This window comes from Carettochelys insculpta, chromosome 14 (assembly GCF_033958435.1).
Source record: "Carettochelys insculpta isolate YL-2023 chromosome 14, ASM3395843v1, whole genome shotgun sequence".
NCBI lineage: Eukaryota > Metazoa > Chordata > Testudines > Carettochelyidae > Carettochelys > Carettochelys insculpta.
The window spans coordinates 17,980,339-17,996,434 of record NC_134150.1 but is presented as its reverse complement, the minus strand read 5'-3'; positions in this window follow the sequence as shown (position 1 = coordinate 17,996,434).

Sequence of the window (16,096 nt, the reverse complement as noted above, 5' to 3'; positions counted from 1 at the left end):
GCTAGGAAGGGAGAAATTCTTACCTCTCTGTGGCTGGTAATATTGCCTATTGTCCGCTTAACAGTGGTAGTAATAGAAAACTACTTAAGATAGCTAAGACCAAATCACAATGCCCTGGCACCATCAGCACCCCTGGGAGAAGACTCCCTCCCAGATCTCCCAACTACCCATATCCCTATACCAGATGTCTGCAAATATGGGCCTATGATTTGATCTAATTCCCCAGGGTTAGCTCCTGGCAGGCTGCTGCCACCATATTTATTTGTGCCTGCACAGGTACTGGCGACTGCAGCTCCTATTGGCCATGGATCACCATTCCTGGTCAATTGGAACTCCAGAAGTGATATTCTAGTCCGTACTGCTTCCTGCCATTCACATTGGCCAGGGATGGGCAATCCGCATCCAACAGAAACTGCAATTGCTTGCACCTGTGGAGGTGCAGATAAGTATAGTGGCCCTGGCCTGCCAGGGGCTAACCCTGGTGAACTGCTGCTGCTGATTTATTGCCCATAACTGCTTTATAGTCTGAGCTGAATGTTTATGCAGAGATTATAATATTGACCAGGAGCACACGAGGAGGAACAAAAAACTGAGCATCACACGAGGGATCCTTTTTGAGTATAAACAATAGATTGTTGGGGGTTTAACTTAAGCTGCAAATTTTCACCCTTCACTGCAAAGACTTTGGGTGAGTAAACTTAATTACAAAAGACAGTCTCTTGTTAATGAATCTAGGCTCTAAGAGACATGCTATGACTTTATTTATTTTAGACTGTTTGTTTCCAATACTTTGACTGGAATCACTGTACTTTGTTAAATAAATGTTCATTATTCTCAATATAAACTTCTCAATGCTGCCTGTTAAACAGAGTGGTGATCTAAAGCAAACCTGGCTACTGGTGCAAACAGCTTCTTTGAGAGAAGCTGGCCTGTGAATTGTGCGCGTCTAGTGGACCATGGTTACACCAAGGGGATGCTCACGGGGCATGGGCTGAAATGTGCTTGTCACTAATCTGGCAGAAAGAAGCAGGGCCTAACCAGGCCTGGAGAGCCATGCTTCTGCTGCTCATGGCTGGTAGGGTTGGGCAGGCCCAGTTTTAGGGCAAGGCAACAAGGCAGTTGTCTTGGGCACCCTGGCCTCACGGCCCTGTGCTCCAATTGGCTATATACAGCATCCACTGTCCACTGGGTGGGCCACAGGATTGGGGAGCTAACACCTGACAGGCACAGATAGGCCTTTTCCTGCTAAGAGAGGTGGTGGTAGTAAGGAACCTCACACCCCCGCACCCCCAGAACCCGTGGGAAGTGTCACACCAAGTTTTCTTTTTTGAAAAGGTCTGTTCAGATTTTGAGGTCAACAAATGGAGGCTATGAAAGCCAAGTGCCTGGATGACAAATGCCTGCCTTTGCTTATTTTTACTTTGAGTAGCAGCTACTAGTGAAATAATTGTGATAATAAATATATTAGAATTATATATAAATATATATAGCTCAAGCAATTTGTATTGATTATACATTCATACATTCATTACAGTGATATTTTAATCACATTAAATGATTTAGTTTCAGCCTGAACTCCTGCAGAATGACTCCATGTACAGAAATTATTCATCTAAATCAAATGATCATTGATTTGTTTTTATCTGGAGAACTTCTTCCTAAAACTATTTCCAGCCTTTGATTATTGTGATAAATGGGTTAGAGAGTTTGTCACTCCAGCAGAAAGTTTGTTTTTCAGTGTGGAAGCAGTAATTTGGATTCCAAGGATATTTAATTAAATTAAGTAGCTGGTCTTGACTGAGCTCCAAGTAGACTGGATTTCACATAGATAAAGATAGTATTTTGGTCTTACACTTTGTGCCCTACTTCTGTTTGGCTCAGTGCAAAATCTTGACTAAAGAAGAGCATGGGGCTAGTAGTGGTTGATGTCTTATATACTACAGACATCCAGCAAAGCCCATCTGACCAGCGATGGAATTAAGGGTGTGGCAGAAGTATAGCAAAGCATATGGGAGAGATCATTGTACTTACAAGAGAATTTGGCCGTGTAGACTTTCTTATTTAAAAATTAAGAAAATTTCTAGAGCTTCTCATGCTCTTCTAGTGGGTGGCATTTGCCTATATGTAAACATTTGAAAACTGTCTCAGGGTTAGCCATGTTAGTCTGTATCCACAAAAGCAATGAGAAGTTCTGTGGCACCTTATAGACTCAGGTATTTTCTAGCATAAGCTTTCGTGGGCAAAGACCTGCTTCATCAGAGAACTAGGAAATACAAAGTTAAAGCAGTCCTGCAATGCTTTCAGATAAGGGGTCAGCAGCCTTTCCAAAGCACAGTCCTGAAATTTGACCTTTTGACCTCTGCATAGTGCAAGTGCTGGTGACATTTGTTAAAGGTATTAATAGTCCTACTTGTAGTTCTGAGGATTTACTGCTGTTGTGTCCTCATGGGTCTTTGGCTCCGTTGGTGATAACCAGAAGGCTGCTTGTGCACGTGTTCAATGATATGGGCCCAATGATAGCAGGAGACCCTGCGAGGTTCCCCAAAGACCACAGACCAGATAAGGATCAAAAGAGCCCAGCCAGGGTTTATTGCCAAGCAAATAACAGTTGTCAAGTATACTGATACATTATACATATATACCTACCGCAATGGACTGATGCAGTCAATGGGAATTCCACTGCCCCCCTAGGTCAGACAAAGACAGTCTCCACAAAACATCACATTATATACATGTACAAACAAAGCACACCTTGCTGCTGATGTTGTCAGGTTACCACCCTCTGACATTGTCAGGTTATCATCAATCGCCCTGTACCTCGTGGTTTGGTTAGATCATCTCTTATCCATCATGCTGTCATTGTAGGCTCCTTCCTGCACTTAGGTCTGTATCTGTGAGGAGTAGGTGCCAAGGTCTTTTTTAATGAGCTGGTGGTATCTTGTGATTTCAACCTATGAACTGTACCAGTTATAGTTCTGCACCTGGACCAATTACCAATTAGTGGTTTATACTCTCAGCCCTGTCTGTGCCAAGTGCTGTTAGCAGAGGCCTGCCTCTTGCTCACAGCTTAGCTTTGCTTGTACTCATATTTTTGCCCGCTGTTAACTTGTCCTCAGGCCTGTGCTGTATGGGCTTAGGCCTTCATCTTATTCCACTACATACAACAGCTTCATCAATAAATAAAGATGCAGAGCTCTACCGTTTGGGGGTAGTTGGTATCATTAGCTGGTCTTTTGTTAACCCACAGGCGGCATGGCTTTTAGCAAGCTCTTGGCTGTACGGGGGAGGAGGGAAAAGGGTGAGCTCCTGCCTCACATGCTGATGAAAATTGGCTTGCATGCCACTTTTGGCACACATCCCGGGGGTTGCTGACCCCTATCTAGAAACTTGCAAAAGAAGTATATAAATCAGTGCAGAATAATATATATCAGTTAAACTGTGAGGCCAGTAACATTGTCAATGTGTGAATTTCTTACATGTCAGTTACACCACTACCTTGCTTTTGTCTGTGTAATATTACAAACAAGTGAGTACGGATGTGTAGCACTAGACTATATGGGATTGAATCAAAACTGTTAACTGCTTTTCTTTCTACTACCTAATATTCTTTTAAGCTTAAAGAATAGGTGGCATTGGAACAGGAAGATCTAACTAGTGACAACTGTGGCATACTAGGGAGACGTGGATATGTAAAATATTCATGTACCTACCACTGAGCAGTCCTGGTTTGCTTAGTCCAACTTTGCTTAGTAATTGAATACGCTTATTCATTTAACACACCTTCACCTTCAGTTCAGAGCCCTCTTAGAATTTTATAATGGTAAGATGCAAAGATGCTCCTCAATTGTTTTCTGAATAATATATAAAATATTGGTTGCAGTAAAGTCATATCTTCATATATAGCAAGCAAATGAATGTAAGTCCACTGTCATGGCTATTGAATCCATCTCACTGGAGTCTGCCTTTGGGAAGAGTGCAATGGTTTGAAGACTAGGATAATGGCAGTTCCCTGGAAGCATGGGAAGCCTCACTTTCTTGACTTAAGCCATACTGAGACAGCATGACCGTTCTGAAGTTGTTTGGGGGACAAGGACTTCTACTCACTGCTTACAAATAAGAGGTACTGGGAATACACAAAACTTAAACGTTTTCCAGAGAAATCAAAGTCCTACTGTTTGGGTGAAAGGACTCTTGGAATTTTCCATGACTGCCATAATGACCAGTGGCAAAAGGGGGGTGCGGGAGAGTTATATAATCAAACAGACTCACCATTCTTTTAGCTCGTGTTGTCAACAGCCCATCAGAAAAAAACATAGCACAGCATTTTGATTGGAATTTGCCATTTCAATGAAATAAATGTTTGGCAAAATTGTTTTGATTTTAACGACAAGACTTTGGGATGAAAGAAAATTAGAAATAGCATATTTTATTTCACTTTGACTTCATTGTTTTGTTTCATTCTCACACTCTTTAAGAGATTCCCTTTCCAGTTTGGCTAAATACAGGTAAAATTCCATTTCAGTGTAATGTCACTCACTCTTGTCACATGGTGCCCTGTGTGCTTTTTCATTGGATGAGTGACCATTGAATCGGATCTATTCAGTTTATGCACCATAGTGTGACCAGCTGCAGTCTGACTGTTTGCTCCATTTGTTTGAAGCTGCAAAGATACTGATCCAGCATCTTATTCTTTGCTGGAAGAAAAGACTGAGGAGTTGGTCTGTTAGCCTCCTAGCTGGGCTGCTGGCTTTCACTGCTGTGTGAGGCAGCAATTATTCCTTCATTTACTTCACCTCATGAAGGCTGCCCTTCCCCCCCCGCCCACTCTTCAGGCTGAAAAGAGGGCCTTTAAAGTAGCAGTTACTTGAACAAAAATGTTTCTGAAGCTGCTGATAGGACAAGCAACAAAGACTTTGCACTATCCCTCAGTGACCATGTCTACACCAGCAAATCCTTCCAGAAAATCAGGCCCTCTTCCGACAGAACAAGGGGAGCGTCCACACACAAAATGCGTTCTTTCGAATTCCTTTCGAAAGAATGCAGCACTTCTTCCAGAGGCCCTCTTCCTCTCCCAAAGGAGGAAGAGTGCCTGTTCCTGAAAGATTATTTCAGAAAAAAAATTTGTAGGTGCTCCAGGAGCCCTTTGTTCTGCTCCTTCAAAAGAGAACATCCACCCAGGCCTTTGTTCAAAAGAGTGGTCCTCATGGTGCTGGATTTTTCAGTCACTGGCTGATCTTTTGAAAGAGCAAGGGCTGTGTGGATGTTCTCCTGAAGGAGCAGACTTCTCTCTTGATCCGCTTTTTTGTGTGCAAAGGTGCTCTTTCAAAAGAGGATCTTCTGGAAGAGATCCTCTGGACGATCATCTTTCAAAAAATCACTGTAGTGTAGGTGCAGCTGTTGAGCCCCTGCCTCAGGGCTGTGGCCGTTGAAATAGCACACCCCAGTGCAAAGCAGCTCTGAAGTGGGAGTCTTCTGTGGAACAGTTCAGGGTGGCGTCGAGAAGAAAGACCACGTCTAGAGGTTTGAGATTGCTCAGTGCAGAATCTGTTGCACAAATTTTGAACCATGAACCACAGGAAGCGGTTGGAGAGAATTCTGAACCAGGAGGACTGCCTTGGTGAAGAGTCATTGGTAATATATCATGACCTGATGCTTTAAAAATCTAAACTGACTCTTTATTAAGAAAACTAAAAAATTACAGAGATGCTGTAACTGCAGCTAGTGTTCAAGCCAAAAGCCTAGAGACTGTCTCCTTAGTGCAAACTCTTCCTTCCTGTAGCTTGTGCTACTATCTCTACATTCCGTGGAGGTAGCCACTGGCAGAATCCATTTTGCCAGAGGCATATGATTCTACTGGGAGAGGACTATGCCCTGAGGCATGATCAGTCAGTGGGGTGCAGATCAGATGTGGTGGTGGTAGTGAGGAGGGTGGTTAGTGGTGCAGCTCGTTACTTTAGCACCACATGAGATTTCAAGTCCTCATCCAGAAGGTGGACCTGAGCCCAGACATCACTGGCTCCTAAAGCATTGCTCCATTGTTACTCCATTGATGTGAGCCGTGGCTCTGGGATGGGAGCAGGGTCACCACATCTGTTTGTGTTGGACACAGATTCAGGTGGGACTGTTAAGGGGAAGGCAGCACCCCCACATTGCCTTTCCCTCAGCAGCAATCCTCACCAGCTGTGATGCCCTAAACCCCTCCTTGGTTTAGAAACGTTTCACAGTTGATACTGTGGACAGTACTAGTGCCCTCTGCCAGCTATGCAATTACAGGGTCAGTCTGGAGTGTGGTCCCAGAAGGCTGGAAACATCAGATATGCCCATAAGAATTTGTATAGTGGGGGTGCTGAGAACCACTGAACCGAGGGTAAACCATGGATATGATGGAAACTACTTTTTCCCAGGGGGTGCATGAGCACCCCTCCCCTCCGTGGCAGGGTGGGGCCAGAAGAGGAGAGGCAGGAGTAAAAACAGAGCAGAGACAGAGCTGACAAAGTGGGAGCAGCTGAGGAGTAGGCTGCCCTAAATCAGTTAGGGCCAGCTGATCCCACTCAGGGCTACCTTTATAAGCCCTTCTCTACTCAGGGCAAGGGGAGGGTGGTTAAGGAGAGTTGGGGAGGTGAGTGGGAGGGAAGAACGAACCAACCAACCAACCCACCCACCCACCCACCCACCCAAAAGAGGGGAGGAGCTTCAGCAGCCTGGGGGGGCTGAGCTACCCCAGTCTGGGGGCAGGAGGGGGCTCAACCAAAGACTGTGAGGAACTGGTCAGCTGGAGGAGCCAAACAAAGGAGGGGACTTGCTGCCACAGCTACAAGTAGCGGAAGGAGGTGCCAGGAGAATCGTCTGGGGAAGTGGTCCAGGGAGGGGAGCTGCAGGGGTACGGGTGAAGGGAGTCAGACCTCACTGGTAGCAGCCATCCAGGGTCCCTGGGTGGGAACCCGGAACTCATGGATGTGGACTGGGTGCTCCCAGACTGCCCCTTGCTCCAAGCAAGGGTAGTGGGGTTCACATGATGGGGCCAGCGGACTGAACGGAGGACCTGAGGCCCAGGAATTAGACTGACCCTGCCACACCTCATACCTCTGGTTCCAGCACCTCTGGGCATTCTATGGCGCATGGAAGACAGTCACAGAGCACACAGATAGTTACAGGTTAGCTCAGGAGAAAAACCAACCAGCACCGGGGCTCCTACAGAACGTGGGCTGACACCACTAATGTTTTCCGTGATTTTGTTTGCAAAGTCCTGCAGCATCATTCAAGAAGCACCAATGGATTGTTAGCAGAGGGGGCAAAAATCTGATCATGAGCATTGTACTGCTGTGGAATTGGACACAGAATGTAAGAATGCTGGCCATGGACAGATTCCTTTCTCTCAGCTGGATGGTGAGGTCTTCAGACACATCATAGCTGCAGCCCTCATCAGGTGAGAATTGCACAGACACTCATAGGATAAAAAATACCATCAGTGGGTGCTGCTCTGGGTGTCTTGGCTGACTGAATGGTTGAGAGGGGGGTTCCTGAGTACTGCCATGTGGACCAGTGGTCAGGTAGCTGACTACATGCCTGCTTTGGATAAGCAGCAGCAAGAGCAAGACCAATATGGATACCCTCACTTGGGGGCATAACTCTGCTTTGCAGGTTTGGATTTGAAGATCACTCCTCCTGGACCATCATGGACACACTGCATGCAGTCACAGAAGAGTGGGTGGGACTGGTGGAAGACAGGTGCCCTGGAACATCCTGCTGATCTGCAGGGCTGTGGCTTTGTCTTGCTCCTTCAGGATCCCCTCACATTCTTTCTGAGAATTGGTGACGCACTCCTGAACCTCTTGCCTTTGTCCTGAGCTGCTGCTGCCCATTCCCACTGCACTGCAGCCAGAGCCTGCAGCTCCTCCCACTCCTGCCATCCTGAAGCAAGCGGCTCAGTTGCTTTTTCCTGGTGACTTGCAGGTGCACCCTGCCCAATCCCACTCTGCCAGGACAGGACCCACTTGAAGTATTGGCTGCTGCTGCATCCGTCCCCACAATGGAGTGGGGGGGCTGAAGAGCAAGCCCAATGGTAAGGTGCTTAATGGGGAGTACAGGTGGGCAGCTGTGGAAGGGGGCTTACCCCAGCACCTCTAGGCACCACCTCCTTAGGTGGGACCAGAGAGCACTGGTCCCAGACTCACTACCTCCCAGTGAATATATTCAGACCAACCTTCCCAAGTAGCCATATATAGTTGCTCTGCAAACAATGAACAGTGCTCCCATACACCTGGATGGTACTGGGACCTGGTCAGGGTTCTGTCCTTTACCTCTTCCTGCTCTCACACCCCACCTGACCTTCCCATTATCTATACTAGACAGTCTTTTTAGGTCAGTCCTACTCATCTTGAGCACTTTTCCTGATATGATGAAATGATGCACTGAAAATTGCACACAAAATAGTCATTGGTGGGTTTCCTGTTGCCAGTCCAAAATGGTCAGTGTTTCATTTGTAGGTTTTTTTTTTGTTTGTTTTTGCTACAAAGCATTTTAAAGAGACAAGATGTGTGATGTAGTATCTTTTGTTGGACCAACATCTGTTAGTGAAAGACAGGCTTTTGAGATATGCCAAAGTCATCTTCAAATCTGGTCTAACTCCAGGTAACGAAGTAAGTATTACCTTGTGCGCCTTCAGTCTCTCATATCAGACCAACACCGTGCAAAACACTAATATTCTTGACATGAAAACTTCCATGATTATTGAAGTTAAATAATTGTCTCTAAAACGATATTTTTTCGTAGAGAATTTCAATATTTTTGGATTTTTTTCAATCTAAACAGTCAAATTTGAAAACTCAAAATCCTCCTTAAAATGGACCTGTTCTCTTTGCATCCCTAGCCTTGTTCCCCCTTTGTTTGTTCTTCCTTTTTGCTTTATACTGTGGGTCTAATGGGTATTAAACTAACTGCACCTCAGGCCATAGTGTCTCTTGGCGTTTGACAATGGACCTTCATAGTCTTGCATGTGGTCCTTGTCTGATGCTGCCACAGCTGATTCTGCCATTGTAATGAGATGAGTTGTGTGGATAAGAAATTTCTGGGATGTATTTTTCTGAAAGTCAACTGGCAATCAGCATTTCAGTTTTGATTGGATAGAGACAGAGTTTTCTGTGACACTAACCAGAGAAATTGGACAGAATGTAAATCAATAGGCAAGTGACTCATATTTACCTAGTATAGGTTTCACCACTCTTGTCTGGCACCCTCGGGACCTGACTGGTGCTGACCGAGAGAATTTGTGGGACAACAGCAGGTCAATATGTTCTAGCACATTACCAACACTTCCACTACTTACTGGGCTCTTAGAAGACATTTAGGGATAAATTACTGTTAAATAACAGCACAAAACACTGAGCGCCAGGACTGGTGACTGTAAACAAATTTTATGGGACTACAGGAAATTTGGCCACATCCATGATAAGTGGCCGTTCAGCTCACTAAAATTATGCCAGTTTATGGAGTTTGCTGGATGAGAGTTCCAGACTAGAGAGGTTCAACTTGTAGCTTAATTCAAGAGAAACTCTTTTTTTTCGAGAAAGGTCTAGCACCTGATCTTCAGAGCTGCTGAGCACTTACATTATTGATGCTGCTTCCAGTAGCCATAGAGGTTACTACTACTTCTCACCTGCATTCATTGCCTGTCTTTATGAAACATACTCTGGGAGTGCACATCTGCATTGTCATTACACATAGGTGACTTGGTAGAATTATAACACACACTTTTGAACTTGGACTGCTTCTTACCATCAACTCTGTGCTCATAGCACTACCTGACACCATGTAGCTGTGGCACCTTTTGCTCCCTGGCCTTATAGCCACATGATGTGCACTTTGTGTCTAAATATCATTGCTAGACTGAACAGTGCTGGCTGCTGCTTTGGCATTTGAGCAATATCTCTGTGCCCTTATCAGGGCATGATACACTGTAGGACAGTGGTGGGCAACCTGTGGCCCACAGACCCCAAGCTGCCCTCCCTCTCCTCCATACCTCTCATACACTGGGACACTGGAGTCCTGCACTTCCTATGTCTCCCACCCTCCTCCTCAGCACTTTCAGGGGACGTATAAATTGTCCTCATTCCTCTCTCTCCCTTCTAGATCCGGAATGCCATGAATCAGCTGTTTGTGACATTCCAGCTCTGGGAGGGAGGGGGAGGACTGTGGATGGAGCACAAATCAGGTGATTTGCATGCTCCAGAAGTGCTGGGAGGGAAGAAGGGGAGCAGGTAAGTGTGGGGCTCCAATGCCCCAGTGCACAAGGGGCATGGGGAGGGGGAGGGGGAGCAGACAGGGGGCTGTGGGGCTGCGAGTGGAACCCCAGTGGGCTGCAGGGTGTGGTGGCCCACTGGGGTGAAGGAGGGCCACACAATCTTTGGAGTTGCCCATCCCTGCCCTAGGGCCACTCAACCCACCCAGAGTACAAACCTCTTAATTGCCTGCATTTACCTTTTGGCGTAATGGGCTCTCCTGTTTGTGTCATTTAAAGCTTCCATTGACATCTTGACTTCAATAATAATGACAATTACTCTTCTTATTTTTATACAGAAATGAAATCTTCTTAGGCAATCTTAAGTGACCACCCAAATAATCCCCAACCACTGTACACACTGCTAGATAATCTGTGTTAACCTCAGGTATGTGTAGTTTGCAACAGCATTTGGAGAGCTATGTGGTTTTTGTCAGTCCATCAGTCTCAGTGCAGCTTACTAAGGTGGATGTGCATTAGCAGGCTGGAGAAGCCTCACCTTTACAGGACTCAACAAACACAGCAGCAGCTGCAGCAGCCCCATGCTTCTCACACTTGGCTCTAGCAGATCTAATGAAAGATTTTGGCAACTGGAGAAGTCCCAGCGGGTGCCAGATTGGCGCTGGCAGCTATTGTCTTTCCCTTCCCACGATTTTTTTAAATTTCAACCTGTCTATAAGATGCTGCAGACTGAACTGTGGGGAGAGAGGGGAAATAATTCATGCTCATTTACCAGTCATTCTTCTACCACAGCCTATGTGCCTCTTGATTCTCATCATACAAATTAGAAATAACACTTGAAGGACTAAAGTCAAGGACAAGCTCTGGAAAGGGCTGTAAAGGGGAATCGCTTCTGCGAACAAATATTATACCGTAGTGTCTTATGGGTATTGGCCAGTATTTCCCTAGAGCAGTTCACTGAGTGTGATGCCACACTTAGATACCTATAAATTGCATCCCTTGGCTACGTCTACACGTGAAGCCAACATCGAAATAGGCTATTTCAATGAATAACGTCTACACGTCCTCCAGGGCTGGCAACATCGATGTTCAACTTCGACGTTGTGCGGCACCACATCGAAATAGGCGCTGCGAGGGTACGTCTACACGCCAAAGTAGCACACATCGAAATAAGGGTGCCAGGCACAGCTGCAGACAGGGTCACAGGGCGGACTCAACAGCAAGCCGCTCCCTTAAAGGGCCCCTCCCAGACACAGTTGCACTAAACAACGCAAGATACACAGAGCTGACAACTGGTTGCAGACCCTGTGCCTGCAGCATAGATCCCCAGCTGCCGCAGAAGCAGCCAGAAGCCCTGGGCTAAGGGCTGCTGCCCACGGTGACCATAGAGCCCCGCAGGGGCTGGAGAGAGAGCATCTCTCAACCCCCCAGTGGATGGCCACCATGGAGGACCCAGCAATTTCGACATTGCGGGACGCGGATCGTCTACACGGTCCCTACTTCGACGTTGAACGTCGAAGTAGGGCGCTATTCCAATCCCCTCATGAGGTTAGCGACTTCGACGTCTCACCGCCTAACGTCGAAGTTAACTTCGAAATAGCGCCCGACGCGTGTAGCCGCGACGGGCGCTATTTCGAAGTTGGTGCCGCTACTTCGAAGTAGCGTGCACGTGTAGACACAGCTCTTATGTCCCAAGCCTGCTGCAGTAAAATCAATGAGTTTTGCCTTAGACTTCAATGGGAGTAGGATCCGGCCCTTAGTTATTGTATTTGTTTATATCTATCTTCAGTCACCTAACTGGAGGTGACCAAATTTGATAATTTATTAATTTTCCAGGAGCTGCAGGTGCTCACCTTCTCAGGTGCATAGGCCCTTTGTGTCCTGCAAGGCAATGTGCAGCTCTGCATGTGCTGTGTCTCCTTATTCTGCATGTTGCTCTGTCTCTGACTGAGACTCAGCACTTGTTGTACCAGTGCTGGAGAATGTGGCTGTAGTTACTAGTGCTAGATGGCTGACCAGTGGTGAGCTTCTGTTGACAGAGGCTTATGCAAAGTTGTGTGGTGGTGTGTGTGTGTGTGTGGAGGGAGGAGGGGGGCCGATGAAGCCCTTTCCCCTTGTCTCCTCTGTCCCTGCCCCATATAAAATGCTTTCATTGGGTGATGTGAATGCAAAGTACGGAGTCTGGGGGAAAGCCTGGAGCAGCTGGAGCGTTATGAGGAGACCTGCAGCCCCTTGAGAATGTTGGATGAAGTTCAGGTTAACACACTGGGATGTAGAAGGCTGGTAGGTGGATATTGGACTCAAAATGCTTAAAATGTGCTGCAGCTGGAACTTACACCCATGCTTGCAGTAGAAGAACCTGATTTTCAGAGCTGTTGGATGCCTACTGAGCTCCCAGTGGGGTCAGTGGGAGTCAGCAAAGGGGCGCACTGCTGAACATCAGCCCATCAGCTCCTTGTGGCTTGTCCTGCTGTAAGTTTTTGAATATCCTCTTGGATTCACATTTGGCTGGTTTGTGCTGCTTTTCTGTGTTCTTACATTCTGGGGCTGCTTTTTCCATTTTAAAGGGCTCCCACTGTTTTGTCAGCTTTTACATTTAGTGTTTGCTAAAATTTGGAGGATGCAGCCTTATCATGGCTGCCACATCTTCAGAGTGCGCGCCAAGCATGCACGGTGATTTCACCGAACGGTAGATGCTTGAATTTTGCAGAGGTTGTGCCTGCACTGTGGCCAGGAGTGGGCCTCCTTGCCTGAGCAGATAGACACCCTCTGGCTCTGCTCGAACTACCAGGCAAAAGTAATAGGGTGGCCCTGGGTGGTAGCCTGGGCTGGTTGCATGCATACAGCCTCCCTGATTCCCTGTGTCCAAGATGGATCCAAAAGTGTTGCTGCCTGTGCCACAACATCCACATTGCTATTTTTAACACGCTAGTTCTGCTCCAGCTAATGCACCTCTGTCTACTTGGGCTGTTGGACACATTCTCAGCCGGGGGAGCCAAGAGCCCCTGGGTAAGGTGTGGGCCACCTGGAAGTGGCGGGGCTGAGGGCATGTCCACCAGTTCTTAGTACTGTCCAGAGCATGGGCTGCAGTCCTCCAGCAGCATTTTAAAAGGCCCAGGACTCCAGCTGTCACCCCTACTCCTGTGGCAGCCAGAATGGCCAGAGCCCTGGGCCCTGCAGCAACTGCCTTTGCCTCCTGTCAGCAGGCCTTCCTCCCTGCTGCAATGTAGACACACCTGGCGAGATGTTCCAGGAAGAGTTTAATCTGCTTTGGTTTGGAGCTAAACAAGTGATTCAATTTCTTCTCCAAAGCTGTCTGCAGGAGGAGTGGATATAGTTACGTAAATGAGTGTGAATGTGTCCGCTTGTTTATTAAGCGGTGTGTCACAAAGAGAGTATTCTCCACTCACGGCTTCCGTTTAGGTTAAGTTTAAATGGCTGATTTTGACCTGTAAAGCCTAAAATGCTTTGGGACTTGGTTATCTGAGAGAATGCCTGTCCTTGTATGACACTGCTGCACCTGTGATCATCAGGGCTCCCGTGCTAAGATAGCCCCCAAGGAATGGGGGTTTGTGCAAGAGCATATCCCATATGAGTTCTTCAACGCTGGAGCAGAGAATTGAACTTTTAGGGTGTGCTGCATGGTGCCTTTATTTTCTTAGGCTTTTGCTGCAGCGATTGGCTAAGCTGGGGTGAGCAAACTTCGTACATCAGCCCCGCTTTTCATCCTGGCAGTTAGTTGGGGCCCTAAACCTGTCCAGTGAAATCCAAATCCACAGACACTTTGCTTATGTTCATATGGAAAAAACAAAAACCTTTCGGCATGTGTAGGAAATTTAGTCTATAGAATGTGAAGACTTTATTAATCAGTTTATAAATGTGAATTCACAGACATAAAAAGTAGTTCAACAGTTTTAATGAGCTGGATGAGCCTGAGACCCTGCACCCCCTTACGAAATTTCATACCCCTCTGAGGGGGCCCACCCCCCACTTTGTGCGCTTTTGGGTTAAGCAATAGAAAGTAGTCTGATCCTAGAGAGATGAGTCCTGTATAATCATATAAGCAGTACTTAACCAAGGTAAGTTATTAGAGCTTATCAGAGGGTTTTAAAAACAATGGAGCAACAGAAACAAGCAAATACCAATATTTAAGTGACCTTCACAAATTGGCATAGAACAACTGATAACAAATACAGAATTTTTAAAAGGCTCATAATGAATCATATTTGGTAAGAGCTTTTGGAGAAGCCCAGTGAAACTGGTGGTGTTCATGCTTGTCAACCCTGCTGAATAAGTTACTTAAAATAAAGAGAGAGAATGACAAGTGGCTATGCAAAAGGAGCCAAAAGGTTTTTGCTTTAGATTTGAAACCTGTTCATACTACTTAAACAGATGAGCCTGTTTCTGATAGTAGACAGTTATGTATTGAAAAATATGTGGAATATTTCTGGAGAAAGAAAATATTGCTAGGATATTAGGACAGTTCCTGTTTGGAATCGCATGTGCCTCAGCTTCTGGTAATAGCTGATTTTGGAGAATTGAAGTCCTGTTTCTCAAGTGAGATCTACATTAATATGATCGAGTACAGCTGAACACTAATTTTGGAAAAAGTTGGTCTGCAAAATGTATTTGGATAAATACTGCCCCAGCAGACCAAAGAATTCGATATGTATTTAACTTTATGCTTCTAAGTAGACCCATTGAAGTCAATCGATTGCTTGTGTGCATACGTTTCAGCATGTATTTAATTCTTTGCACAACTGGAGCCATAAACATTAATTTACAGTTTCATTCTGTAGAGAAATTATTTTTTGAAAATAAAATGGACAAAAATGCAGAAATACATGCCATAAAAGTGATAGGACTGGGCGCACAGGTTTTTGTAAAAAACACAGGAACATCTATCTCTAGACTACCGAGAATTTAGTGTATTTCTTTGGGTTTTACATTTATATGTCATGTATTGTCAGTACGATCTCTTTTTAAAATATTTTTCATAAGCAGCTGCAATTTTTGCAAGACCTATGTTTAAAAAGAGAACAGATAGCCCTGGGGCTACGTCTCGGTTAGACCGATCTGTTGACAGAGGTTTTGTCAGAAGATTCTGACAACTTCTCTCGGCGGATCGTGGCCAGACAGCAAAGTGGATCGCTCTGTTGATCTGCTCTGCCAACAGAGAGCGGCCAGACTGCCTGGCTGCTCTTTCAGCAAAATGGCCACCCAGAGCACTGTCAGACAAGGTCACACTCAGCGAGACTTGCCCTTAACAGCCCCCTCCCCCCAGACATCTGTTTCCTGCCCATGCTGAGGTGTGCCTTCCTCCACGAGGGACAGCACAGCTGCTAGAGCCAGGCTTTGACTCTTCCTGGAAGACACAGCTCTTTCCAGTGATGCCCCACGTGGAGGTGCTTCAGCACCTGCTGCACCTCCTGACAGCCGTTGTCTCAGGGAGGGCGAGCCTGACACCACTGTTGAGGAACTCACACCCACCCTCTCCCTGGGTACATAGGTGGACCTGGAGGCACCACACCACTTCTGACTGGTGGGAGCAGCTGGTCATGGGGTAGCGGGTTGACCAGCAGTGGCTCAAGAACTTCTGCTTGTGGAAGGCCTCTGTGCCTGGCTCACCCCCACCCTCCAGAGACAGGACACCCAGCTGCAGCCCGCCATCCCCATGGAGAACTGGGTCACAGTTGCCCTGTGGAAGCTCACCACCCCCGACAGCTACCACGTGGTGGGAAACCAGTTTGGTGTGGGGACGTCCACCACTGGGGACCTCCTCATGCAGGTAAGTCACTCCTGGGCTGCAGCCCTGCACCAGAAGTGGGTTGTCCTGTCAAAGGGGGACCCATGGGAAGT